We start from the raw sequence: 27,946 nt of genomic DNA on the forward strand, positions 1-27,946 counted from the left end.
TTAGAACAGATCACAGTATTACTTTTTAAAATAACATTAATTCAACTGTGTGGCAGCACATGGCAAACCATTGTGACGCAGTGCTGTGCGTTGTAATATGCTGCATTCTGATTAAATGTATGACTACATCATCTTATCACAACAAACAGTAATGCAATGCACAACCGGTACTGCAGAGCAGATGTTACAATGCATTGCATTGAGGCTAACCACCAGATTTTCAGCATTTTTAAATTAGCAAGTTGCTTATTTACAGTTTTGCTTTCTTTAGTTTTTTACCTTTTCACAAAAAGATGCAATCTAAAATTTACAAATATTTGTTATTAACTCAATACAGTTTTATATTTTAGATTAAGTAGGAATCATGTAAATTCTGTTTTTGCATGCACTAATAGTTATAATTTAAGTGTATTTTTCCCAAACATATTGATTCGATAAACATTTGCCCAACTGTTCCATGACCTACAAAATTAGTACCACCATCTTTTATTGTACCTGTTCCATTCTTTCAGAAAATGTATGGTTTGGGGTAGGGATGTTCAGATACCATGTACCGTACTCGGTACAAGTACAAGCACATCTACAGATACTTTTCCAGCTCCAAGACTAGACTGAAGAACATTTTTAAAAGTTAGGAGGCAGCTGTCATTTGTAAGGAGAATACGGATGCGTTATGTCACCACGCACGTGCGCGATGATGTCATCGCGCATGCACTGCAGTATTCTGATACCTGCCGGCGGCCATCTTGGTGATGGACGCCGGCAGAGAGAGGGGGGGACAGTGACCCGGCGGGATAAGGTATGCCACCGGGTCCCCTCCTCTCTCCTGATACTGTCGGGCGTTCAACTTTTCAGAGGGGGGTGACACCAAAATGACTGTGAGTCATTTTGGTTTCACCCCTCCAATGGTGTCACCTGGGTGTGGGCCGCACCCCCCTTGTGACGCCACTGTACGGAGCTCTTGGGATTTGTACATCTGTTTTAATGTATGATATTTTTTTTTTAGAAATATATATAAGGGATGCACCAATACCATTTTTTCAAGTACAAGTACTGATACTTGTCCAAGTACTTACAGATGCACGTACTGATACATTTTTGTTTATTGTCATGTGACAGTTTTTCTAAAACAATACAGACTAATGATTGCAAGACAGTGGTGGAGCGACAGAGTTAGGTCCCAGCTGCAACACTGGTAGTTCTTGTGAAAATGGCAAGTATCACCACTGGTATCTGAACTGGTATCTGAACATCTTTAGTTTGGGGGGTCTTTTACAAACTTTAAAAGCTGTAACTGAAAATTAAAAGAGGTGGAATATTCCACAAATGATCTGGGCAGCTGAGGTTTAAATTGGAGTGCAGGGCCTGGCAGGAAAAGAGTTAATTGGTTAGTCCATTATGCAGTATTTTTTTTCCATTGATACATGTTCCCCGTAGCTGTGCCCACCTCCCCATTTCATTTGTTTTTTTCATAATCCCTTGCCTATTAGATTTGAAAATAACCATAACTGACTTTCATGATTTGCCCCCAAAAACTACAATAGAGTCTGGATTACAGTTCACAATTTTCAGACTTTAAGCTTTGTTGAACAGTACGCAAATGAAACCCCGCCAATTAAAACATTTATATTCAGGATGGAGAGTCAAAGTTGGACCACTATTCTCATTCCTGCCTATTGCTTTTCACATTTTCTTTATCAATTTGAGATTCACAAGCTCTCCTTGAGCACTAGGGAAAAGCAAAACATGGAGGCACCTGGAAGTTCCTGTTAAACATTTTACTGGGGAGTTTAAAGGTCTATCCTAAGCAAAAATATGTTTTAAAGGATGAAGGCACTTTATAATTAAAACTCAAAACTCCACCCTTGTCTGCAGGCCCTAATTTCTCCAGCCAAAATAATACATATTTTGCTTATTATTAAATAATATTTTCTCCATTGTCTTATCCATCTGTACAGTACTGTGTACACACAAGGTTGAAGATAGGGCTAGCTAAAGAGTGTAAGCAACATTAGACTTGGTGCTTTTGCAAAGCTAAATAAAGCCACAAGGCATTATATATGATCATTATCTTTACGCGGAAACCCATGCTGGCAGCACCAGAGGAGACTGCAGGAAACTGCCTTTTAGACACCAGGAAGGTTTTTCCACTTCTGTATAGACTTGGTTGCAGAGGCCTTTATAGTGCACTTAACCTTAAAAGATTATTTATAATTTGATTCTGCATTTTAGTGAAGCAACGTTGCTGAGCAAAATCACATGAAATGTTTTCCATGACTAATGATCCTGTACTTCTATTGTTGTTATTGTGTAAGCATTTAATGTATAGAAGTTGTGCAGGCTGAGATTTGAATGATTCACTTGATGCAGATATCTTGCAAGTTTTTGTCTATGTGTAAAAATGTTGCTATGTTTGGTTTCTGGTAACATTCAGTGTGCTTCCTTATGTCTTTTATATTTTTTATTACAAACTTTGTCTGTCCACCATTTTCCACAAACAATATAAATATAAATGCCTTGATTTAGGTGGCCGGAGACTGGCCGGAGACTGCCAGATGACCCCGCTCAGAGCGCCGCCCACCGGAGCAGCAGTGACGCGACGCTATGCGAGGTAAGTAAGAAAAAAAATGCAGCGGCGAGTCAGAGCTGGTCCGGCGAGAGGAGCTACAGGTGGGATTCTTATTTAGCTGGCCGCCACCTCTGAGCCAGCTAAATTAGAACCCAGTATCGGCAAGTACATGAGGGGAAGTACTTGTACTTGGGCCTGAAAAAGTGGCATCGGGACATCCCTAATCGACACCAGAGACAACCAGGTAAATAACATTTACAGAAGAAGGTCACCTATTAGTACACATGTTTTCTTTCACATGCTAAAACTCTTTTTTTACTTCCTTTATAGCATATCAATTGCCCCATGTAAACATAGTTATACTTTAATACACACTGTAAAATTAGTTTTATAATATAGTATAAGTGAAAATTTAGCTCAGGAAAAAAGTGCAAATGATTTTACTGCTTGTAAATATAGAGTATAAAATGAACAGTTGTACAGTAAGTATAGCAGCTAAACATTAACATGCTTTATGTGTTACAATATATTGCATGAATAATTAAATTGTTTTACATCTGTCCAAAGAATAGCTCTGCGTCAATGACTTGGAAACTGGCAACCTGCAAACCTCAGCATCTACATTTACAGCTACAGCTACAGCTACAATTCCCTGCGGTTTTCTGCACAATTTCTGCCTCATTTAGAAATGATTTCTTAAGGTAAAATACATTAAGCGTTTTGAATTTATGAAATTAAAAAAACCCAAATCATTTCAGTTGCCAGGGAAACTATATATATGATTTGACTTTTTCTAGGACTACACATTATAAAGAAGCAAAATGCGTAAATGACACTTATTTAACTATAACAATAGCTAGATAATACATGTGTGTTTAATATCATGCTTGAGTCACTAGTTATTTTATGTTGCTAACACATTTTGAAAGCAGTGGCAACTTTAAAAGACATCATACACCTCCAACTAATAGGCTTGCTTTTTCACTGAAAATACTGTACTGTAGACAGTACCGTTGCATCATTTTTTTTTGTTATGATGAGAACTAACAAAAAATGAAATAGATAAATATAGTTAAAATAGGTAAATAGGAAATATTCCATCTAAATAGTAAGCTTTCTTAACCAGCAGGTAGAGTTTTAGGCTTCATGTGCTTTCTAGTTATTCCTTACCACATATTCCTGTTTATAAAGTTTAGTACCTGTTTCTTTTAGGATACACTTCAAACTTCTCAGCCTTACCTACAAAGCTATAACCCCGTACTGGCTTACATTTCATCTCTAATTAGAAGATATACTCCAAATCGGCTCCTTTGTTCCACTAATGACCTAAAACTATCCAGCTCACTCACCCGAACACCCAACTCTCATTTACAGGACCTCACCAGGGCTGCCCCCACCTTATGGAATTCTCTCCCACGCCACATGAGGCTCTCTCCATCCCTACAAGAGTTTAAAAAATCCCTTAAAATGCTCTTCTGTAGAGAAGCGTCTCAGCTCTCCCCTTGATATCTCACCCTATACTACCTCCCCTTCTGCTCCCATTTTATAGTACTCCCAAATCCCTGCCATTTTATTTAGTTTATATATACAGTATACCCCCCCCCCCCCTCACTGTGTCTTTGGTCCTCTTCCTCTTAGATTGTAAGCTCATTTGGGCAGATTCCTCCTCACCTACTGTTTCTGTATGTCAATGATGCTTGTCAGTGTTTCTTACTTGTCTTGTCTAAATGATTGTACAGCGCTGCGGAACATGTTGGCGCTATATAAATAATTGTATTTATAGCTCAAGCTGACATTCATACAATAGTGAATAAGTTGCAGGCTCATCCATTATCAATTTTATCATCCAGATAGTATATTTCTGTGTTCAAAACAATTGGCAAGCACACATTAATGTGCAGGCTCGTGTGGACGTGTGTGCCTTGGAATGCACATGGAAAGACCCGTGCACAAAAAGATGCAGACGTGCATTACTGGACTGCCTATACAAACAGGCTTGTATTATTCACAAATTGCTGAATGGTCTTCAGCTAGTTCCCTGTGTTCCTGCAACCTGACCTGCCTGTTTGTTTGTTTCCTGTGCTTGATCCGACTTGCCCCTTGACTACTCCTTCTGAAAGCTGGTTGCCTGTTGTGACCCTGTCCTGCTTATAGGACTCTGCCCTTTGTCTCCTGCCTTGCACCATGCTGATACATTGTTCCTGACTTCAGACTGTGACCCTAACTCCATTTCTGGTTTCTGATTCTGTACCTTGTTACCTGGCTGGCTTGAGCTCAGCTTGTGACCTCGACCTGCTGCTGACTCCTGCTCCGGCCTGATCTGCCTGGTTCCTGGACATGGCACAGTATGCTCTCTTCACTGGCACTCATGCTACTCGGCATCCATGCACACCCTGTTTCCACTACCAGGAAACAGGGTGTGCATGAGAACCCCCTTATTCACCTAGCCCCAACCCACATACATGACATAGTTACATAGTATTTGAGGTTGATAAAAGACACTGGTACATCAAGTTCAAACTTTTTGTGTCTGTATGTGACTGTGCATGTGTGTGTGTATATGAATCCCTGTGTGGTCTAGTTTTTAAGAGGACCTGTACCCCTGTATGTTGTGGTCCCTGAGGAAGGTATCTAAATGCTTTTTGAATGATTCCATATTCTTTGCTGATACCACTGCTGGCAGTGAGTTCCAGATTTTAACTGCTCTAACTGAAAAATAAAAGCCCGTACGTCCCTTGTGGTTAAATCTGTTATCCACCAGTTTTAGGTGGTGGCCTCTAGTCCTTGTTACGGAGTTTACGGTAAAAAGTTAATTGCAGATGTTGCTATCACCATTGAACATCTTGTACATCAAAATCATGTCTCCTCTTAGTCTCCTCACTTCTAGCATGAACAAGTTTAAATTTAGTAGCCTTGTCTCATAGCTTGGGTCCTCCAGCCCCCTAATTAGTTTAGTTGCCCGTCTCTGGACTCTCTCCAGCTCAAGGACATCCTTTCTGTGGATTGGTGACAAAAACTGGACCGCATGCTCCAGATGAGGCCGAACCAGTGATTTATAAAGTGGCAAAATGATTGCCTTGTCTCTACAGTGCATTCTCTTTTTAATACATGACAGTACTCTGCTCGCTTTGTTTGCTGCAACCTGGCATTGCAAGCTATTGTTCAATCTGTGGTCCACTATGACCCCCAGTTATTTTTCCATTTCTGACTTCCCTAGCGGAGTCCCTATTAATATGTATTCCGCTTGCCTGTTTTTGACCCCAAAATAAATTACTTTACATTTTTCAACATTAAACCTCATCTGCAATGTAGTTGCTCACTCCCCTATTTTATCCAGGTCCCTTTGCAATGCTATAGTCTCTAAGTCCATGTCTGTTACCCTCCCAATTTTAGTATCATCTGCAAACACAGAAACATGGCTATTAACACCTTCCCCGATATCGTTAATAAACAGGTTAAACAGTATTGGGCCTGGCACAGAACCCTGAGGCATGTCACTCTCAACCGTAGACCAATCTGAAAAAGAGCCATTTAACAATATTCTCTGTATGCGGTCCTGTAGCCAGTTCTCTATCCATGTACACACCATTTTATCTATGCCCATAGACCTCAGCTTGTGTACTAAGCGTTTATGTGGTACCATGTCAAAAGCTTTAGCAAAATCCAGATATATCACATATATTATTATATTATTCATGTGTCTGGGTACTCAGCTCTTGCTCTTTCTGGCTGTGAAGTATTAATCCATGTTCTATAATTTTTTTGTATTCTCTACCTTGTGCACTGCCAGTGTTTTTCTTTTCTAAGTTGTTATTCACTCTTTCACAGCTCACATTTGTCCATTTACAGTACACATAGGTTGGATATTTTGTCTGTCTACCTTGCTCACTTTCACCTTTGCCATTTTGTTGCCATAGCACATTTCTTGTTACTTTAATAAGCCATGTTGGTTATTTTAGATGGGCTGTTCCTGTCTTTTTACCATGTGCACGGGTGGCCATTTTGTGAGTGTCCTACAGGGTTATTCACAAAAGGGTGAAGAGTCTGGAGAAGGCAGGAGAAGTGACCAATCTAGGACAACATAGCTGAACTGGAAAGTGAGCTGAATTGGTGAATTTTTGAGAATTTTTTCCAAATCAGCTATTTTGGCCTAGATTGTTTTGTATTCTTTAATTTTGGGTAGGATGTAGCTTGTTTTGTTTTTTGATGGGTTATAATGATTTGTTCTTTTTTGTGCTCTTTCTCTGCTGTTGACCCAGCATGTGTCTTTTTATCTTTGCACTGTGTGATGTCATTACTAGGGCTGTAATTGGTGGGTGGAGTTTTAGGTTTATTAGCTGTTCACCTTTTTCAAAGCATCAGTTTAAAGTAGGGTTGCAGAGATACCAAGTACAGTACTCGGTACAAGTATGAGTACATGTACCAATACTTTTGAGCTCCAAGACTGCACTAGAGAAAAATTCAAAGATTAGGAGGCAGCTGTCATTTGTAAGGAGCACACAGAGCTCCTGGGATTTGTACAACTCTGTTTTAATGTACGATTTTCTTTTTATAAATATAAATAAAGGGATGCACAGATACCAGTTTTGCGAGTACGAGTACTGGTACTTGCCGAGTACTTACAAGTACGAGTACTGATACATTTTTGTTTATTGTGTGACAGTTTTGTGACAGTTTTTCTAAAACAATACAGACTAATGATTTCAGGACAGTGGTGGAGTGCCAGAGCCAGGCCACAGCTGCAACCTCTGTGACCCTGGTAGTTCTCATGAAAATGCCAAGTATCTGCACTGGTACTCGGAAAGTATCGGTGCATCCCTAGTTTAAAGTATCATCTTAAAAATAAATCATAAAAATGTGACCCCAAACTTTTACAGATTACTTTTGTACAAACATGGTCCACTAATTATTCAGTGTTCAGTGCTAGCACCTCACAGAGCTATTGTAAAATGACAGCTTAGCAATTTTATGTCATTGTATATTCATATACTGTATATGAAACTCACAATAAAAAGCAAAAAATGAATATCACAAAATAAACCCCAACACAATATATAAAAAAGAGGCTTATTAATAAATAACATTAAAGATATATGCTTGTCTCAATAGAGAGAGAGAGAAAGTGAGAATATGCATGATGTTTATTATAACAGAAAAACACATTTCAGATAGCTAGGACAATTCAGTACTTCCTAGTGGCAATTTTATTAACACTTTGTTGAACATTTTACTATACTTAGGAAAAGAAAGTTACCATTTATATTTTGTTACTGCCCTGCCCAGTTTTCTCTTGTCAAACTACTCAGACCCACCTACATTCCCATCTTCACAACATCAAGGCTAATCATTCTCTAGTCCCAAGATAATGTCTAGAAGGACAAATTATTCTCTTTAAGATAGCAAAAGAAGTGAGCACTGAACACAGGACAGCTCTGAATTTCTGACATGATTAATTTTTCAATAATCATACAGTTATAACAAAACGCTTTTAATGGTATAATAAACAGACCATAAGAGAGCAAATAATAGAAGTTCATTGTTAGGGTTTACAAACACTTTAAGGTATTAAAATTAGATAAATAAGGAATCATTAACACTCAGTTAATATGGAACATTGAATCAGAAAGCACTCAAGCTTTGGGATCAGCATAACAACCATGCAGCCAACATTTTTTACTTAAAGTACAGTAATGACACATTATGTATTTTCTCAGGACAGATTTCCATCCAAACATTTGTTTGAATTATTTTATAATTTATAATTATTAATAATTTTTTAAACTCTTACAGTAAAGCTCCCTTTCCATGAGACAAAACCTCTTTGCTTCCAATCAGAACAGAAGAACCCGTGTCCTTTCTGATGAACTGAAGACATTTTTTCTGAAGAAGATAGCATATCACAGAATGTACTACATGAATTATTTATATAAATTGGCAATATCACAAGGGTCAGTAAATTTGGTTCAACTAGTCTTACCTGGTAACGGAGGTCTTCCATAGCTTCTATTCATTTAATTGTCTTTCGCTCCACTCTTCCATGTTCCTGGGAACTCTATACTGAACTAGTACTCTTCCATGTTCCTGGGAACTCTATACTGAATTAGTACCGAAACCTCAACTGCTTATTCAAGACAGGAGTGCGCAAATGTTTTGTAAAAGGCATCATTATGTCTCTCTCTCACCTTTATGACTCTTGAGACAAAACATTATCTTGCTAGCTTTAGAGCTTGCCAAAGTTGTGTCCCCCATGACTGTTCACTGCATTTAATGGACACCTAAGACAGAATGTTATAAAACAATCAATATGTTGGATTGTTGCCATAGTCAACAACATGAACTTCTGAAGTGCAAAAGGGCCCTATAATAGCTTGCCTTGAGGCCTCAACATTTAAAAAGATGCTTCTCTCAGGTAATAAAATGAATGGATCTGGTAATAGACCAATTTAGCTCCTTTTGAAAGAATATAAACAAAGTAGCATCCATATTTTACCTATTCTAAATACTTTACTGAACTATGAAAACAATAGCCTATAATGATACTAACACACTAACAAAAGTCCCACAAGTGTGCGTAACATACAGGGGTACAGGCACCCTTAAAAAATAAGATCAGATGCCCTGTCTGCCTGTTATACCAAAGCCTGACAAAGACCCCTTGTTGTGCCCCAGCTTTCGCCCCATATCGCTCCTTAACGTAGACACTAAGCTGTTCGCGAAGGTGTTGTCTCTCCGCCTCCTTCCATATCTCCCCTCTATAATCCACAAGGACCAATCAGGATTTATCCCCCACCGTGAGGCAAGAGACAACACCACGGAGGCTATTAACCTCATTCACTCGGCCATGTCAGAAGACCGACCATGTCTTCTCCTGTCCACAGACGCAGAAAAGGCCTTTGATAGGGTCGACTGGTCCTTCATGCAGCTTACCTTGGAGCACACCGGTTTGGGTCCCCGAATGCTAGCATGGATAACATCCCTATATTCTGTCCCTTCCGCTAGAGTTCACGTTAACGGCGTCTTGTCAGACTCGTTTGGAATTTTTAATGGCACCAGACAGGGCTGCCCCCTATCTCCACTTATTTTCGTACTTACACTGGAACCCCTCCTCTGCACGATCAGAGCACATACGGATATCCGGGGAGTGCAGCCGCTAAATGGACATCACAAGGTGGCCGCATATGCGGACGACCTTCTTTTCTTTATCTCCTCCCCGGACATCTCTATTCCCAACCTCCTGGAGGCCTTACGACAATACGGAGAACTATCCAATTTTCACATCAATGGCCAGAAGTCGGAAGCCCTTAACTTAAACCTTCCCCAGACGACTTACACTAGATTACAACACAACTTCCCATTCCAATGGTTCAGTTGTTCTATTCAATACCTGGGGGTTCGTCTACCACGCTCTCTTCATGACACTTTCACCCTTAACTTTCCCCCTCTACTCCAGAAAATTCGATCTGACCTCCAACAATGGTCTCACCTAACCTTCTCATGGACAGGGAGATGCACCATTGTCAAACAAAACGTTCTTCCACAGCTTCTATATCCAGTACAGACCCTACCGATTTTTATTCCTAGGGCATTCCTAGCCTCTGTTCAATCGACCATCACTAAATTCATATGGGCACAGGGACCAGCCCGGATCAAACATTCCATTTTACGACGCTCCAAACCACATGGAGGTCTAGCCCTGCAAGATGTCCATCCATACTACCTCGCAGCACATCTCTCCCAAATCATAGACTGGTGCAGACATGGTGAGCTCAAAGCCTGGGTGGCGGTAGAACAGTTCTTCTCTCCCGTTTTTCTTTGACGCGTTTCGTGTTTTTTTACTGTCTATGGCAATATGTCATGTGCAAATCTAGCGTCTGCCCTCTTTGACGCGTTTCGTCAGGTGACTTTTTCAAAAAGTCTTCTTTTTGAAAAAGTCACCTGACGAAACGCGTCAAAGAGGGCAGACGCTAGATTTGCACATGACATATTGCCATAGACAGTAAAAATTCATACAGTTTGACAATGTTATGTGTTATGTACCTTTGTTTGTATTTTTGACAAAATTTCTTGGAATAAAAACAGAATTTATAAAAAAAAAAAAATAAGATCACACGGGGACTCGTACACACGCATACACATGCAGAATCCAAAACATACACACAATAGGTTGAACTTGATGGACCTGTGTCTTTATTCAACCTCAAATACTATGTAACTACGTAAGTGACTCTTCAGCATGACAGCCAATTAGGAATGTGCTGTCATCTTGTTCTTTCCTTCTCAACACTTTACGCTGCAGTCAACTGTACCTGGTTGCAGTAATCAGTAAAAGTATCTCATGGATAATATTTATCTTCATGCATAACACAATCGCCAGTAACAAGCACAGATACCTTTTGTGTGTGATGTGATGTTAATGCAAGCCAAAATCTTCTTAAAAAGCCATTTGATACATTTAATATATTTTTTTAAAGGTATGTAAAATCACCTAAATACATGTTATTTATACATTTTGTTATGATGGACTCCCCTTCACATATGCCTAATTAAAACCGCTTTAACATGCTTTAGCAAAATGAGTTGCTAGGACTTTTTTGGAAATTAATACTTTTTAACATCTACCTGATATAATGCATATGCATTAACATTAATTTTTGTGGAAATATGGATGTAAACAAATAGAAGTAAGTGCCTAATAAATTCAATACACATAATAATGCTTAGGACCTATTTATATACACTGGAGGTCTCTCCTCCCTGCAATCTGTAGAACATTGCTGGAAATACTCCACTAAGCATTGGCATTTTACATTTCATTTATAAACATGCAGCACACATTGAGGAGCAAACCTGTTGTGTGTTCTCTGCATACCACTTCAGAGAACTCCTGCAAAGAGGTGGATACCATTGTCACATGACAAGAATAGACTGTGGTCTACCTCCTTTCTTTTTTGTACATGCAGTGGCAGAATCTTTGAGGGAGGGCAGTGAAAGTTTGAAATCCTCTGCATAATATTGTTTTGCCAATTTCCTTTTTTCTGCTTCTACAAGACATTCAAAGATTTCTAGTGGGGGTTGGACTGGTACAGTTAGGGGCTTTTTTCTGCAGCTGCATCATTGTTGTAACCATCTATGATTGCTTTACAGTCCCAAAGCAAGAGCAGCAGTATCAACAAAGAAAAAACACGGAAGGTTTTAGACTACATAAGAGCAGTGTTGCCGTACTTTACATCTCCAAAACAGCTCTAAAACAGCGGTAATTGCAGTTATTTTTGCTAAACTTTTAGGGGGAAGGGAGTCAGAGAGTCTTCATCTGCTTACTGCCACTCTAGTTCTTTCTACAAGTGTAAGGTCATAGAATTTTGTAAAGTACGGATGTAAGGCATGCAAATCTCTGAGTTGGATTTCTTTCTGTGTCCTAAGTTCTTCAAATGAGAAACCTATTATACCCAGGGATGTCTACAGCATTTGCTAGAACTTCCAAAGTTTCTCCAGGTTATTTCAATTTCCAGAGGAAAGTTTTAATAAGAGCCACATTTCTTGTATAGTTTTAAATTCAGCAGTTAAGCCTCTGCTGCCTCAAACCGAAGTTACCAGATGAAAAATTAAGCAAGAAATTGGTATGGCCTGGCCTGTCCTCCTAACCTATATGTAGCTTTTCAAATTCCGACACTTTTAAAAAAGCATCCAAAAGCTCATTGATGCTGGAGGTAATCGTAATAACATCTTTTTTAGAAAGCAGAAAATACTTAATAAACTAATCAAACACTGTTCCTGGAGAAGTTTTTAGATCCTGCACTTGGAAATAATTAAAATGTGCCTATAATCTAAATACTTCACAATGAAATACAGTTTTTTGCTTTACAATTCTTTGGCGACACAGTTTATACAATTATAAACTATATTCCCAATAGTGCCTTCAGAAGGAAACTTCAAATACACTCTTGACTATGTCTAAAAGTTTCTGAAAACTAACCTTTAGGCAATTCTTTGCAAATCATAAATTAAAGTCCTGCATTTGGCACAATGATTAAAACATGTATTTGTGTTTTTTTATATACTTAATGGTAAAAAGAAATAACTTGTTTTCCCTAAAGTGTAGGCCAGAGCAAAAAAAAATATGCAGTACATCTCTACAATGCATGCATATTTGGCCATTTGTATCCCTTTAAGGACCCTCCAAGCACAAAAAATAACTGTTAATCCTGGCAGATATCCAGGATTAACAGATAATGAACAGATATAACAAAATTGACCAAGAGGCACACAATAAGAAAAGCTAATTGTTAAGGTTTATATACATGTTGAAGCAGGTAAGAAAAGTTAATTGTTAAAGTTTACATACACTTTAAAGCAGAACTTTACCTACCACTATGTTACCAATAGACAGCATTGCGCAACACATGAGCATCAAGCTCCTCATTCTTGGCATCAAGTATATGCCAAAATACCTGAAAATTCTACCATTACCCCTGCACTGCAAGAATTTACTACTCGTTTATATCTAGAGGTATGGTGTAAAGCCCTTTTACTTATCTGATTCCTTCTCCCCCAGCAGTCAGTGCTCTCTTCGCTCTTGCTTGTAGGTTGTCCCTCAGCATCCTCACATATAATTTAGGGCTTTAGGCCATGCTTTAGATTTGACATGTGGAATTTGTTTTCTACCTTACATTTGTCTGTGTGATGCAACATTTACATGTAACTTTGTAATTTTATCAATAATATCCTATAATAAAATATGTTTACAATTAACACTAAAGCATGCTTTCTTTCCAAGCCCTACATTTGAAATATCAGGTTTAATGAAATTAGAAAATTAAAAAAATATGACAGATTGAAGACATTCAGTTTGTGATATTTTTTTACTTCACAAAACAGAAAAGTTTATTAATAACATTGTTGTTAATTAATGTTTGAAGTGAGGAGAGGAGAAGGAAATTTTAAAAATCATAACTTCTCTTTTACATGATTGGGCATCTCTTTTTTTAATGTTTTTTTTTTTCTCTGATCTTTTTATGACAGATTTTGCTGAGTGAAATATCAAATGTGGCACAAGTAATGTTTCCGGAGACTCTGGCATGTAACATGGGAGCATTGAATATATAGGGGCTGTGATAGCAGTGATCTCTAGCAGTCTCATGTATTGTGGCTACAGTGCAGCGGGGATCTGGGGGGACACAGACTGGCGCCCAGTGGGGAGGAAAGAAGCTAAGGATGTGCCACATTTTTGGCTATTTTTGTCCTATCAGCATTTTACCCATAGTACTATGGGTAAAATGCTGACAGAACAAAAATGGCCAAAATGTTTCGGCGGCCAAAATTTGGAGCATCCCCACTGCACACAGTAGATATGTGCAGGGCAAAACATTTTCATTAGTTTCGTCAATGGAAACTAATTTTTATGTTGTTTCAGATTCTGAGGCAATGAGCCTCCGAATCCGAAACTGCCGAATGAGCGGTGGCCGTATCAGCCACCAGCGCGTATTGTGCATGTGTGCCACCATTTTGGAGTATATCTTGGTATACACCAAGATGGCAGCACCCAAATATGTGGGCGCCGCCATCTTGGTGTATACCAAGACATACTCCAAAATGGTGGTGTGTATGCGCAGAATGCACTGGCGGCGATACGATCTGGCTGCCGCTCGTTCTGCAAATCACGTCACCCATGACATGACGTCATGTGATGTTATGCTCCCTACCTTCAAGATGGTGACGGGCATGCAAAGAACGCGCCGGTGGCCAATATGGCTGACACACGTTCTGATAATTAATTTTTATATGCCTGAATTTCATTTTAGTATATTCGGGCATATTAAAAATGTGTTATTTCGGATTCGGACGAACCGCCGAATCAACAGAATTTTGTTGATTTGCAGGTTCGTCCGAATTTGAATGCACATGTCTAGTACACAGACTGTATTACTTGTATCCACAACATACTCCACAGATATTGTGCTATGAGAGTCTCAATTGAGTAAACCTAAATGATCACAAATAACAATGAATAAAATTGAAAATATACAGAGGGCTAACATTTTGTCTGAGCCTACCTTAAATCTAACTACGCAGCAACGAGCAACTGTTGAAAAAATAAACACTTTGGTCCGGATTATATAATGCACAACTGAGTGTAGCAGTCAGGAAAATGCAATGTAAAACACAATGTACAAGTACAACAGTAAGTAAGTAAGTATGTATTATAGGCACCCCATATTGTTGGTTAGAGGGACAATACCTCAATGTCAGTTGAAGGTAAAAATCCCTATGCCCAGTGGAGAAAGGTAGAGGGAAGCAATGGAAAAAGCGGTTCCTTAGAAAGAAACAAATACCCGGGAGTCAGTGAGAGGGAAAAAAGACTCCACTAGCAAGGGAAAGGGTGGTAGAATTAAAAGCCTGAGAGTTTGGATCTTCCTAGGTGTGGTGTTGCAGGACATTTCAAGACAGCTTCTGATCAAATCTGTGGCCATTTTGGTTTGCAATGAATCCATCAAATAATAAATTTGAATGGATTGGGGTCTGGAGACAGAGTTACTGAATTTGGGGGTACAGGGGGAATGTGGTCCAGCATTCGTTCACCTCTGCCTTTTTGGGTTGGGACAGGCTGATCATTTTTTATCAGCTTAAAGTCTGTAACAAGTGTGGGGATAAAGGCCACTTTGCATAATCCTGTACCCTCAAAAATGTGAGTCTGTCCCATCTAAGGTATTATCCAACCCCAATGTACATAGCTACTCCAAATAAGTGGAAGCTGCTTAGGGCAGTTTTGGTAGATCTTCCCCCTCGGCCTATTTCTCCTCCTGTCTCTTCCCTCAATCGTGTAAACCTAACCAAGAGGTTGTGTGGGGCTGGACAGGGGTAGGATCGATAGAGTTGATAGAGGAGGTCTATAGCCCATGTCTCACCTACAGCTGATCAGAAGTAGGAGAGGAGGAAGCGGAAGAAAATAAAAAAAAAGAGTAGGATGAGTATAGTGATCATGCCTTTCTCTTCTTCAGATTTAGATCTAGAGGAGATAACTCTTAAAAACAGGTATTCAGTTTAGTCAGGGGATAAGAAGTTGTCAGATGTATCCATTTCTTTTAATTCATGGAAAACCTTAATCATGTTGATGACAGTTCCCACATTAAAGGTGGTGATGATTAATGTTGCCAGCATTAAATCTGGTCTTATTTTTACTTTTGGACTCTTGTGCATGAGCCTTGCAGAGGAGTTGCGGTGCTTTTTAAAAGTTATATGTTAACTTGCTGGTAATGGAAATAGAAATGGGTAAAGCATGGTTTTAGACTTCTCTGTGAGGGGACAGCACTTGTGATTGATCAATGTTTATGGACCATAGTTGAAATGGCAGGTTTCTGTTCTATTTCTGGACTTTTGCAGCAGTTAGTCAGAGTGGTGGGAGCTCCAGATATAAAGGGCAATTAGATTTTCAAAAGTCATAAGTAAGTATAAGCAACTTGATAAGTACATTGCCTACCAGAATTTCTGGAGGAAGTTTGACTGTCTTGACTCGTTTGGACGAGATCCTGGGGAGATCTCAGATATGAATTTTATGCAGATCTTCTGAGAAGGAAAGATCTTAGTTGGGACTGGATTCTACACCATGACTGAAAAATGGTGCATTAATTTTGATGGATTTGGCAGAACCAATCTCAGCAGATAAGATAGTTTGTGTGATTTGTTTGGGTGAATCATGAATCTCTGTGTTTGCTACTTGGTAAATATGGCCTGCAGAGGAGGTCTATAGATTGGCTGAAAACATTGCATCAAGGGGGGCGAGAGCTTCCCAATTGTTTATGGCTGCACTGGACAGCCTTTTAGGTTGGTTCTTGTGCATAAGCCTTGAAGAGGAGTTGCGGTGCTTTTGAAAAGTTATATGTTAACTTGCTGGTAATGGAAATAGAAATGGGTAAAGCATGGTTTTAGACTTCTCTGTGAGGGGACAGCACTTGTGATTGATCAATGTTTATGGACCATAGTTGAAATGGCAGGTTTCTGTTCTATTTCTATTTCTGGACTTTTGCAGCAGTTAGTCAGAGTGGTGGGAGCTCCAGATATAAAGGGCAATTAGATTTTCAAAAGTCATAAGTAAGTATAAGCAACTTGATAAGTACATTGCCTACCAGAATTTCTGGAGGAAGTTTGACTGTCTTGACTCGTTTGGACGAGATCCTGGGGAGATCTCAGATATGAATTTTATGCAGATCTTCTGAGAAGGAAAGATCTTAGTTGGGACTGGATTCTACACCATGACTGAAAAATGGTGCATTAATTTTGATGGATTTGGCAGAACCAATCTCAGCAGATAAGATAGTTTGTGTGATTTGTTTGGGTGAATCATGAATCTCTGTGTTTGCTACTTGGTAAATATGGCCTGCAGAGGAGGTCTATAGATTGGCTGAAAACATTGCATCAAGGGGGCGAGAGCTTCCCAATTGTTTATGGCTGCACTGGACAGCCTTTTAGGTTGGTTCTGGTGTGCACCAGGGTTGTCTTTTGGGCCCCTGCTATATGTATTCATAGGTAGGTTAGAGGGTAAATCATTGGATGGGATGCCTTTGGGCATCACTGGCAAAGCCACTTTAAGGGTTGTAGCCTATGCAGACAATGTGCATGTTTATACCTCTGGTAGACATGTGCACGGCAACAAAATTAGTTTTCTGACGAAACAAATGAAAATCCTTTACATTCGTTTCATCAAAGAAAACAAATTGTTCTGATGTTTCAGATACGGAGGATACGAGCCTCCGAATCTGAAACCGCACACTGAAAATGCAGAACGAGTGGCGGCCATGTCGGCCGCAGCCGTGTTCTGTGCTTGCACGCCGCCAACTTTGCTTTAAGTGTACAAAAGAGTAGGGAGGGCTCCAAGTATCCCTTTCCTTTATCACATGAATTATTAGGAATTGATGTACAGGGCAATTCTTTTGGGATTTTGGTTTGGAGGCACTTTTTCTAGTTAGTATATATTTACTTCATGTGAAATACATGGTGCCAAATTCCCTTGAGACAAAAAAATCATCCCTGTTGAGGTGGTGGTACACAATATTTTGGGTGTGGTTGGGAAACTTTGGGGTGTTGAGAGTAGCAGGTAATCAAGGGAGGACTGGATAAGGCCATTGAAGAATATCACACCTCCCTTTAGTGAACTGTCCATTTCTGTGAAAGTGACTTTTTTATACTGATCTTTTCACTTCCTTAGTTTTTTGTTTTTAGTATTTTTTGTTTTGAAGAAGGGTTTCATGCATAACAAGTGTAAGTTTATTTCCAAATCTTGCAGTTTTGATGTGTGGTGGGGGTAGTGTGATTCTAATTAAGATACATAAAATATATTGATTTATGTGATTTTATATACTTATTTACTCATGTGCACTTATGTATTTTCTGTTTTATTGTTTGTAAGAATTTTTAGTTAAAGAACAATTGAAGAACATTAGTGGCCACCAGGAGTGTAGTGAGGGGAAAAATGAGGACGCATCATTTTCTAAACACTCTTCTCCTTATTTTTTCCCTCACTACACCCCCTGGTAAATATACACAAAGCATCCCATTTTAAATCTTTGAATTTTACTCTATGCAGACTCACACAAACCATATATTTCTTTAAATCTCATGTAGAATATATTTATAGATTGAAAGAAATACATGGTCTGTGTGATTCTGCATAGAGTAACATTCAAAGATTTAAAATGTGAGGCTTTTTAAAGCAGAGTACCTGAAAACACTGGCTACAGCAAAATCAACACTCAGGTCCTAGATATAGAAGATTCTTTATTAATACTACTTATGTTTTACTATAGCGTTATCTGTGTATATGTACTAGGAATTGAAATTCTGATCAAAGATAAGTTGTCATTAACCCAAATTTTAATCTGCTTTTATAACCAGGATTTGTGTCTTTGGTGTAAAATAGAAATATACATTGGTGTAATTTCCATTTTTTTGTAGAATGGCAGTGCAAACAAAGTTATAAAGGTCCAAATGCCTTTTTTAAACCACTTCCTATTTACATGCACTTGCTTCTGCACCAGTAACACATCAGCTCTGGACCAGCTTTGCTATGTCACCATGGTCATCTAAAGCCTCAACCAGGGATGCATGTGACTGGGAGACATCACAGGAGCACATTTGGGAGACAGTTGTCTTTCTATAACAGGAAGTACCTGGACAAGGACCTTTATGGCAGGGTCACCAGGCATTCTATTAATGAAAGCTGCAGATTTAAAAATATTGAAAACAACAATTGAACTTCATTAAAATTTTAAAGCATATATGGAATTCTAGTGAACGTGTTTACATTTACTTTAAGCTGTGGAAAAGGGCACTGAAACTGTTGTCGAAATAAAATGTTTGTTTCTGCATTTTCAGCATTATAAGTATGTAATCGAATGGCTGAAGTTATCAAGTGTTATTAATTATAAAATGTTGCTAAAAGTAGTCAAGTAACCAAATGTCATGGGAGAAATTCCAGACAATAAAGTGATTCTCACAGTTAGTTGTCTCCATCCCGGTATCCTTGCATACAGTATTTGTTTTCATTCTGGAAATGATTATGTGCCAGAAAGATGGTCTTCATTTATTGGCATATTACATAGCACTGTGTGATTTACAGCCCAGTATTTCTCTGATGCACAGTATTCCTCCTACACTGATCAATGTTAGCCACCAACGCACATATACATTATACTACACAACAGGACTCTTCCATTTTAAAGTACTTTGTACAATATATAATTCCACATTTCTAGAAGCTGATCAAATGTATTTCATGCAAAGCTCTCATTTGGAGATGTGCCTATTTACCACAAAGCAAGCCATTGGGGAAGTCAAACTGAGGCCCAATAATTTTATATATAATTATGTGGACTGAAATAGATAATCGGAGATAATCAGCAATCCCAGATGCAGATGCACATTCTATGTTCTGCAGCAAAGCAAATTTCAGTATCCAATTTTAAGTCCATAGCACAACTGTAGAAAATGATGAGTCATCATTTATAAGCAGAATATATTTATAGATTGAAAGAAATACATGGTCTGTGTGATTGTGCATAGAGAAAATTCAATGATCCATAAAATGATGATCTTTATAGCAGAGTACCTGAAAACACTGGCTACAGCAAAGACAGCACTTAGGTCCTAGATATAGAAGCTTCTTTAGTAATACTACATATATTTTATTATAGAGTTGTTCTGTATATATGTACTAGGCCTTGAATTTTTACCATTTCAGATTCACCTCAAAGCACAGCAAATAAAGTTTTTGTCCAGGACACAGTTCCGCCTTCGCAGACCTCAAACCAGCATGGCTCAGAGAACACTAAGGCTAGGTTGAGATATCGGCGATCCCGGGACCTGTGTGATTTTAATGGGGTTACACCCGCTAAAAAAAGTACATGTACCTTTCTGCGACATGCACTGCATGTTTTTTTATGCTGCGATTGTGCGCAATTGCATGGGCAGTATCGCGTTACAAAACAGGAAAGATACCGGGGTTTCTGAGCGATATGACACCATGGCTTGAAGTTTTGAAAATAGGTTTTTATTTAAATATCACATATAATACAAAAATACATACAACTTTCAATAAAAGAAAGGGAGCCACGGCAGTTGCATCCAGTTAAAAACAAAATTAAGCCAGAGGCATAGACCCATTAAACATGTTCAGACATAACCATAATAAATCAATATATTCTATAAGTCCATTCCCTTTGGAATGGACTTATAGAATATATTGATTTATTATGGTAATTAATATATTTTAGGGGGAGAGATTTCACCTGGGGGGCCATGGGCCTGGCTACCCACAACTGTCTTGTAAAAATGGGCAGTATCGCGGCAGGAAACTCTGCAATCTGTCCAGTGCGACTGGGGTGCCATTAGAAAATAATGGCACCGCTGGCAAGATCGGCGGTGGTGGGTGATTCCTTGACCACGCGGCCATCCGTGCGGTTTCGTGCACGATTGCCAAACGGTCACAGATTGCCATAGTGTGAACCTAGCCTCAGCAGGAGACTTCCCTTGCGACATTTTCTTCACATGAGCACAAACAGGACATGGGAATAGATTTCCCCATTCTCTTGTTAGTAGCTTAATACTGGCATCAGATGCTGAATCGAGATGTTGGGGGGGAAGGGGGGTATGGTAAATGTGTTAATCCCTTCAACAGCTTATATGTGGGGGCAACTCTAAATTACAACTCACATGTGTAATTCAGTACAGTACAAGTGCTGATTGCATTGCTTGACTCAGTATGTGGAAATATATAAATATAAAAAGGAAAAATTACATAATAATCAAACAACTTTTAGATAAAAGTACATTAACACAACTATACTTCTGCTCATTTTGGTCTAGGGTGTAAAATAAAAAAGGTATACTCACCCGAACCTCAGTCCCACCTGGCTGCTAGACCGGTCCGCAGAGCCTCTCTCCTCCTGTGCTCTGGTGATGGAATGTCCTTTAGCATCCACAAGTCTAATACACTGTGATGACTCACTGAGCCTTAGACTGCCAGAGTGGAGGGGAAAGAGGCTGTGGGGAAACGGTCTAGCAGCCAGGTGAGACCAAGGTTTGCACTTTTTTATTTTACACCCTAGACCAAAGCGAGCACTTATGCCTTTCAGTGTGGGGGTAGCTCCACTGCAAGAGATACGTTTTATTCTGCTTAAGAAAAAAAAACCTGTTTATATGTCACAACTATTGACAGCAAACTGTGATGTTAAAACATGTAATTTTAATGTAATTTAATGTTAAATGTCTATTTCTTTTTTAAATATCTGTTGGTCCTGCCAGTTGTTACAACACTGAATGGCCTGCAGTGATATAATTGCAGAATTGTCACCCTGTTCAGCACTATAGCCTCAAAGACTACTGCGATGTGCTGCCAAGCAGATTAAAGAAAAGTGTTGTCTCTGCTGATAACCCTCCTCCTTACTGTCACCCAGGGCTGCCCATACCTGGTGTAAGTGACTTATGAAACTCTCTGTAATCCCTCCTCCTGACTCCAGCAATTTAAGATCAAGAAAGCCTTGGTGATAACGTCACAGGGAAGAAAAAGACAATTGTGTGCCTCCTTGGAGACGGTTAAAAACAAAATGGCCTTTACAGGAAAATATGGGTGTATGAGCACAAACAAATTTGAACTAAAGACTGACTTATTATAGATTCATGACAGTCTCCCTTTTTTATTTTGAATCAATGCCCTTCATCCTCTTTAACCATCCTACTACAATTGAAATCATTTGTTAGCCCTTTCTGTTGTCACGGCTGTTGTTTATATAACTCTTTGATGGAGAACACCTATTACGCACATTACAATAATATATCAGTCAAGTACAAAATGCTCTAAATATACAAATTTAATAAGCAGAATTAGCATGTCTGCTAGCAAAGATGTCCCTGGTGAAAACAAACATAAATGTTTTCACTTGACGGTAGACAATGATATAAATCTAGATAAGGAACGTATCAGATATAAACGACTTTGTAGTTTTTTTCCAATGATTAAAATGTCATTTATTTTCAACCAAGAAACACAAAAACTGATAGACAAACCAAAGTCTTCTAAAGACCTGAGCAGAAAATCGTACTAATGGAAAGATTAAGCCAGCAAAAACTAAACCAAACAAATTGTAAAATAAAAAAGCTTTTTGCACAAATTATAAACCATTTTGTTTTCTTGTGTTACCCTTATCTTTGCTGAACACCTTTTATGATTACGCCATTTTTTTCACTGTTCTGCACAAATGATTTTACATAGAAGAACCTGTTGCAGCCTATGCTTAATTAGCCATTTTACAAACTATCCTACTCTTTCAAAACCTTCTTGGAAAAGCTAACCGTAGTAATGTTTTTATATAAATCTTATTATAATATTGCCGGATTTTAAAGTATGATGCAGTAAGTTTGTGAACACATTTAGCTTCATGCAAAAGTATTGTTGCATACTATAAAAACTTTCGAATTTTAGTCCAGATGCTCTTGTAGACAGAAATTATACTCTGGTTAAATATGAATATTATATTCCTAAAATAAATTCTGCACTCCACTGTTAATAAACACATGTGAAAATATCAAACAATGTGGTCAAGTTTAACTTGTTCTCTCATTTTCCTGCAGTGGGTCCTAGGTAAATGCCCACCTAAAGCACTGCTATGCTCAGGAGTTCCAGTGAAGAGATATATGAAGCCATATGATTAAATAGCAAAACAAAAACAAAAAACTTTGTTTTTTAAAATGTTATTTCATATATAATATATTTTCTTTCTCCACAAACTGTAGAACATATTTATGTCACTACAAAGACTAGATCTGTCACAAAAAAAAACCAAAGTTAATATGAAAGTTAACTTTTTTATCACTAATATATTAAAAGACCATTGTAGACATTGTATATAGTCAGAAATCAAGCTGAGAAGCCATTTTATTCAATCATTATTTCATCTTGCACAAAGCTAGGAGCTGTTCATTTATTGTGCTTTGTGCTGCTAAAGATCAGTTTAGTATAGTTCCGCACTGCATATGCTTGGTAGTCAGGCTCATAAATCTTAATCAATTTATTGAAGATTGCTTGTAGATGGTATCCATTAAGTTGTAATAGTAGCACTCCTGGTATTATTGCATTGAATCTTCCACAGCCTTTTCTTCATGCACATTTAAATTTCAAAACCAATAAAGGTTAGAGAAAAAAAAGACTTGTTCAAAGCAGCTATTAGATATACAGTACATGAGAAATAATATTACTATAGAACACATACAGTAACCAGTAGATAGGTACATCTATTTTATCTAATATGCACCAAGGGTGAGGTTCAGGTTCACCACTACCACAGGCAAAGTGCACGCATTGCAAACTATTGGCAAGAAGCACCCCAATCTCTTTCATTTCAACTTAAAAAAAGACATTTCTAAGTATTTCTGGCTGCAACACCTGATTCTTTTGTATCCAGCAAAAATAGGTCTGAATTGAAAGGTGAAAGTTGCAAACTTTTTAAGGTATTTCAAATGGAACATATAGCTCCACTGACATGTATTTTTTTTTGTTAACACAGCCCCTATCTGGGTATAACAGGAGGTCCAATTTTGTTGTTCAATCTCAATCTCTCATTACTATGACTACCATCCCATCCCACCCATGACTTTAAGCCCCTTTCTACAAATATCGTATACATTTAACATGGCTTTAGATTAAACAGCATTCTAATATCCTCAAATCTACCTCTTCTCCTGATTCTGGGGAATCCCCTGTTCCGCTTGGGCTTAGAGTCACTGGCAGTGTTCAGATGTTGGACATCACATCATTTTACAAGTCTTCACACCTTAATTTTACAGGTCTTCACACCTTGTTAGACAGGAAATCAATCCGTAGTTTACTGGCTCAGAGACAAATTTCAAGCACTCTTTAGTGAATATTTTAACTATATACAGATTAGGCACTGGGTCTCTTCTCTCATATGTGACAAAAGTTCCAGTACCCAATTGAAAGTTTTTGAGCACATTTGCCGCTGCACCCCTTTAGCACTCAAAATTATTTCTATCATTTACTCACAATTTAATTGTTTATTGACTCACTTGAACCATGGTTATGTTCCTAAATTGAAACTTTATTTTAAGGCATCCAGACCAAAGAGGACTGCCAACAAATGTGGACCACAGTAGCAACTAGCACCATCAAGATGGTACATGGTCCCCTCCAGGTTTGCAAACATCAACCCTGCTCTGTGTGATGAATGCTTTTGTTGATGCAACACTATGGGAGACATCTTACATACCTGGTAGACTTGCCTGATGTTGAGCAGACTTTGCAGAGCTTATTTTACACCTCACTTATGAGAGACCAGTGGCTGGTACTCCTTCACCTCCCCCTTCCCTCTGTAAACCTTAACACAAACTAGCTACCTATATCTTGTTGGCAGTCAAAAAAACTATAGCGCAAGACTGGAAACAAATATTTGTCTTATTTGTTGAGGTGAGGCACAGGATTGATTCCTTCTTTATCACTAATCTACTAACTGACATATCAGTCTTGATGCCACAACATTTCTTAAAACTCAACTTTTCAAAAACTGAGCTCATTTTATTATTATTTTCTCCCGCCCGTACACCTTCCCCCAACTTTTTCAACCCTCCCCCCATCATTATCCGAATCCTGCTGCCTTCACCTTAGCAACATCTCCAAAATACGCCCCTTCCTCACCAATGAAATCGCAAAATTACTAATTCACTCGCTTGTTATCTCCTGTCTTGACAAGTCTGCCATCCACAGGTCTGCCCCCAGCTATATCTCAAACCTTGACTCAAAGTATCACACTAACCGTCCCCTCTGCTCTTCCAAAGACCTCCTGCTTTCCAGAGCCCTAGTCAACTCCTCCCATGCTCACCTCCGGGACTTTTCTAGAGTCTCTCCCATCCTATGGAACTCTTTACCCCAACCTGTCTGACTAGCTCCCATTCTGACTGCCTTAAGGCAATCCCTTAAGACTCATCTCTTCAGGGAAGCCTATCCCACCTCATCCACTCAACCATCACGTTCTCAAACAATTCATCCCCACACAGCTACCTCCTCATGTATCGCTTGCCCATCCTTTTTAGATTGTAAGCCCTCAGGGGCAGGGCCCTCCTTACCATCTTGTCTTGAATTGTATTGTGATTGTAATGTCTTTGTTATATTGAAAGGGCCAGAGGCGGCTCTTTAATTAGGCAAATTAGGCGGTCGCCTTAGGCCTCGCGCTCCCGAGGGCCTCGCGGCCGCCTAGTTTGCCCTGTCAGGACGGCAGCCAGGTAGCGTTGTCAGCTCTCATCCACATAGCTGTCAAACTGACACTCTCAGTTTGACAGTGACAGGGCTGAGAGCTCATCATCCGTTACCTCGATCGTTGGTGCGGATCATCGGCTCGTCTTCTGCACGGAGCTTAAGTTGGAGTTTAACTGCAGAAGCTGATGGAGACGCCCTCAAGACACGGCCAGCAAAGCACACACAGTACTGGAGTGGCAGCCTGGAGAGCCTTGTGGAAAGAGCCCTGGTTTACACAGAACCCTGCTACCCTTGTGAGGCCCCCTCAGAGCCCTGATGAGACCCCACAGAACCCGGATACCCTGGTGAGGCCCCTCAGAGCCGTGGTGAGACCACACAGATCCCTGGTGAGACCCCACAGACCAGGGATCTGTGGGGTCTCACCAGGGCTCTGAGGGGGCCTCACCCTGGTACCCTGGTGAGGCCCCTCAGAGCCGTGGTGAGACCACACAGATCCCTGGTGAGACCCCACAGACCAGGGATCTGTGGGGTCTCACCAGGGCTCTGAGGGGGCCTCACCCTGGTACCCTGGTGAGGCCCCTCAGAGCCGTGGTGAGACCACACAGATCCCTGGTGAGACCCCACAGACCAGGGATCTGTGGGGTCTCACCAGGGCTCTGAGGGGGCCTCACCCTGGTACCCTGGTGAGGCCCCTCAGAGCCGTGGTGAGACCACACAGATCCCTGGTGAGACCCCACAGACCAGGGATCTGTGGGGTCTCACCAGGGCTCTGAGGGGGCCTCACCCTGGTACCCTGGTGAGGCCCCTCAGAGCCGTGGTGAGACCACACAGATCCCTGGTGAGACCCCACAGACCAGGGATCTGTGGGGTCTCACCAGGGCTCTGAGGGGGCCTCACCCTGGTACCCTGGTGAGGCCCCTCAGAGCCGTGGTGAGACCACACAGATCCCTGGTGAGACCCCACAGACCAGGGATCTGTGGGGTCTCACCAGGGCTCTGAGGGGGCCTCACCCTGGTACCCTGGTGAGGCCCCTCAGAGCCGTGGTGAGACCACACAGATCCCTGGTGAGACCCCACAGACCAGGGATCTGTGGGGTCTCACCAGGGCTCTGAGGGGGCCTCACCCTGGTACCCTGGTGAGGCCCCTCAGAGCCGTGGTGAGACCACACAGATCCCTGGTGAGACCCCACAGACCAGGGATCTGTGGGGTCTCACCAGGGCTCTGAGGGGGCCTCACCCTGGTACCCTGGTGAGGCCCCTCAGAGCCGTGGTGAGACCACACAGATCCCTGGTGAGACCCCACAGACCAGGGATCTGTGGGGTCTCACCAGGGCTCTGAGGGGGCCTCACCCTGGTACCCTGGTGAGGCCCCTCAGAGCCGTGGTGAGACCACACAGATCCCTGGTGAGACCCCACAGACCAGGGATCTGTGGGGTCTCACCAGGGCTCTGAGGGGGCCTCACCCTGGTACCCTGGTGAGGCCCCTCAGAGCCGTGGTGAGACCACACAGATCCCTGGTGAGACCCCACAGACCAGGGATCTGTGGGGTCTCACCAGGGCTCTGAGGGGGCCTCACCCTGGTACCCTGGTGAGGCCCCTCAGAGCCGTGGTGAGACCACACAGATCCCTGGTGAGACCCCACAGACCAGGGATCTGTGGGGTCTCACCAGGGCTCTGAGGGGGCCTCACCCTGGTACCCTGGTGAGGCCCCTCAGAGCCGTGGTGAGACCACACAGATCCCTGGTGAGACCCCACAGACCAGGGATCTGTGGGGTCTCACCAGGGCTCTGAGGGGGCCTCACCCTGGTACCCTGGTGAGGCCCCTCAGAGCCGTGGTGAGACCACACAGATCCCTGGTGAGACCCCACAGACCAGGGATCTGTGGGGTCTCACCAGGGCTCTGAGGGGGCCTCACCCTGGTACCCTGGTGAGGCCCCTCAGAGCCGTGGTGAGACCACACAGATCCCTGGTGAGACCCCACAGACCAGGGATCTGTGGGGTCTCACCAGGGCTCTGAGGGGGCCTCACCCTGGTACCCTGGTGAGGCCCCTCAGAGCCGTGGTGAGACCACACAGATCCCTGGTGAGACCCCACAGACCAGGGATCTGTGGGGTCTCACCAGGGCTCTGAGGGGGCCTCACCCTGGTACCCTGGTGAGGCCCCTCAGAGCCGTGGTGAGACCACACAGATCCCTGGTGAGACCCCACAGACCAGGGATCTGTGGGGTCTCACCAGGGCTCTGAGGGGGCCTCACCCTGGTACCCTGGTGAGGCCCCTCAGAGCCGTGGTGAGACCACACAGATCCCTGGTGAGACCCCACAGACCAGGGATCTGTGGGGTCTCACCAGGGCTCTGAGGGGGCCTCACCCTGGTACCCTGGTGAGGCCCCTCAGAGCCGTGGTGAGACCACACAGATCCCTGGTGAGACCCCACAGACCAGGGATCTGTGGGGTCTCACCAGGGCTCTGAGGGGGCCTCACCCTGGTACCCTGGTGAGGCCCCTCAGAGCCGTGGTGAGACCACACAGATCCCTGGTGAGACCCCACAGACCAGGGATCTGTGGGGTCTCACCAGGGCTCTGAGGGGGCCTCACCCTGGTACCCTGGTGAGGCCCCTCAGAGCCGT

General features: G+C 41.2%; 1 protein-coding gene across 3 annotated transcripts in view; it reads right to left on the reverse strand.

Moving 5' to 3' along the window:
• The window catches only part of GABRG3 (gamma-aminobutyric acid type A receptor gamma3 subunit), a 411,112-nt gene that overhangs the window by 350,753 nt on the left and 32,413 nt on the right, over positions 1-27,946 (reverse strand). The window lies entirely within an intron of this gene.

Source organism: Nanorana parkeri, unplaced genomic scaffold (assembly GCF_000935625.1).
Source record: "Nanorana parkeri isolate BGI_ZX_2015 unplaced genomic scaffold, ASM93562v1 scaffold21, whole genome shotgun sequence".
In the NCBI taxonomy this organism is placed as follows: Eukaryota; Metazoa; Chordata; class Amphibia; order Anura; family Dicroglossidae; genus Nanorana; species Nanorana parkeri.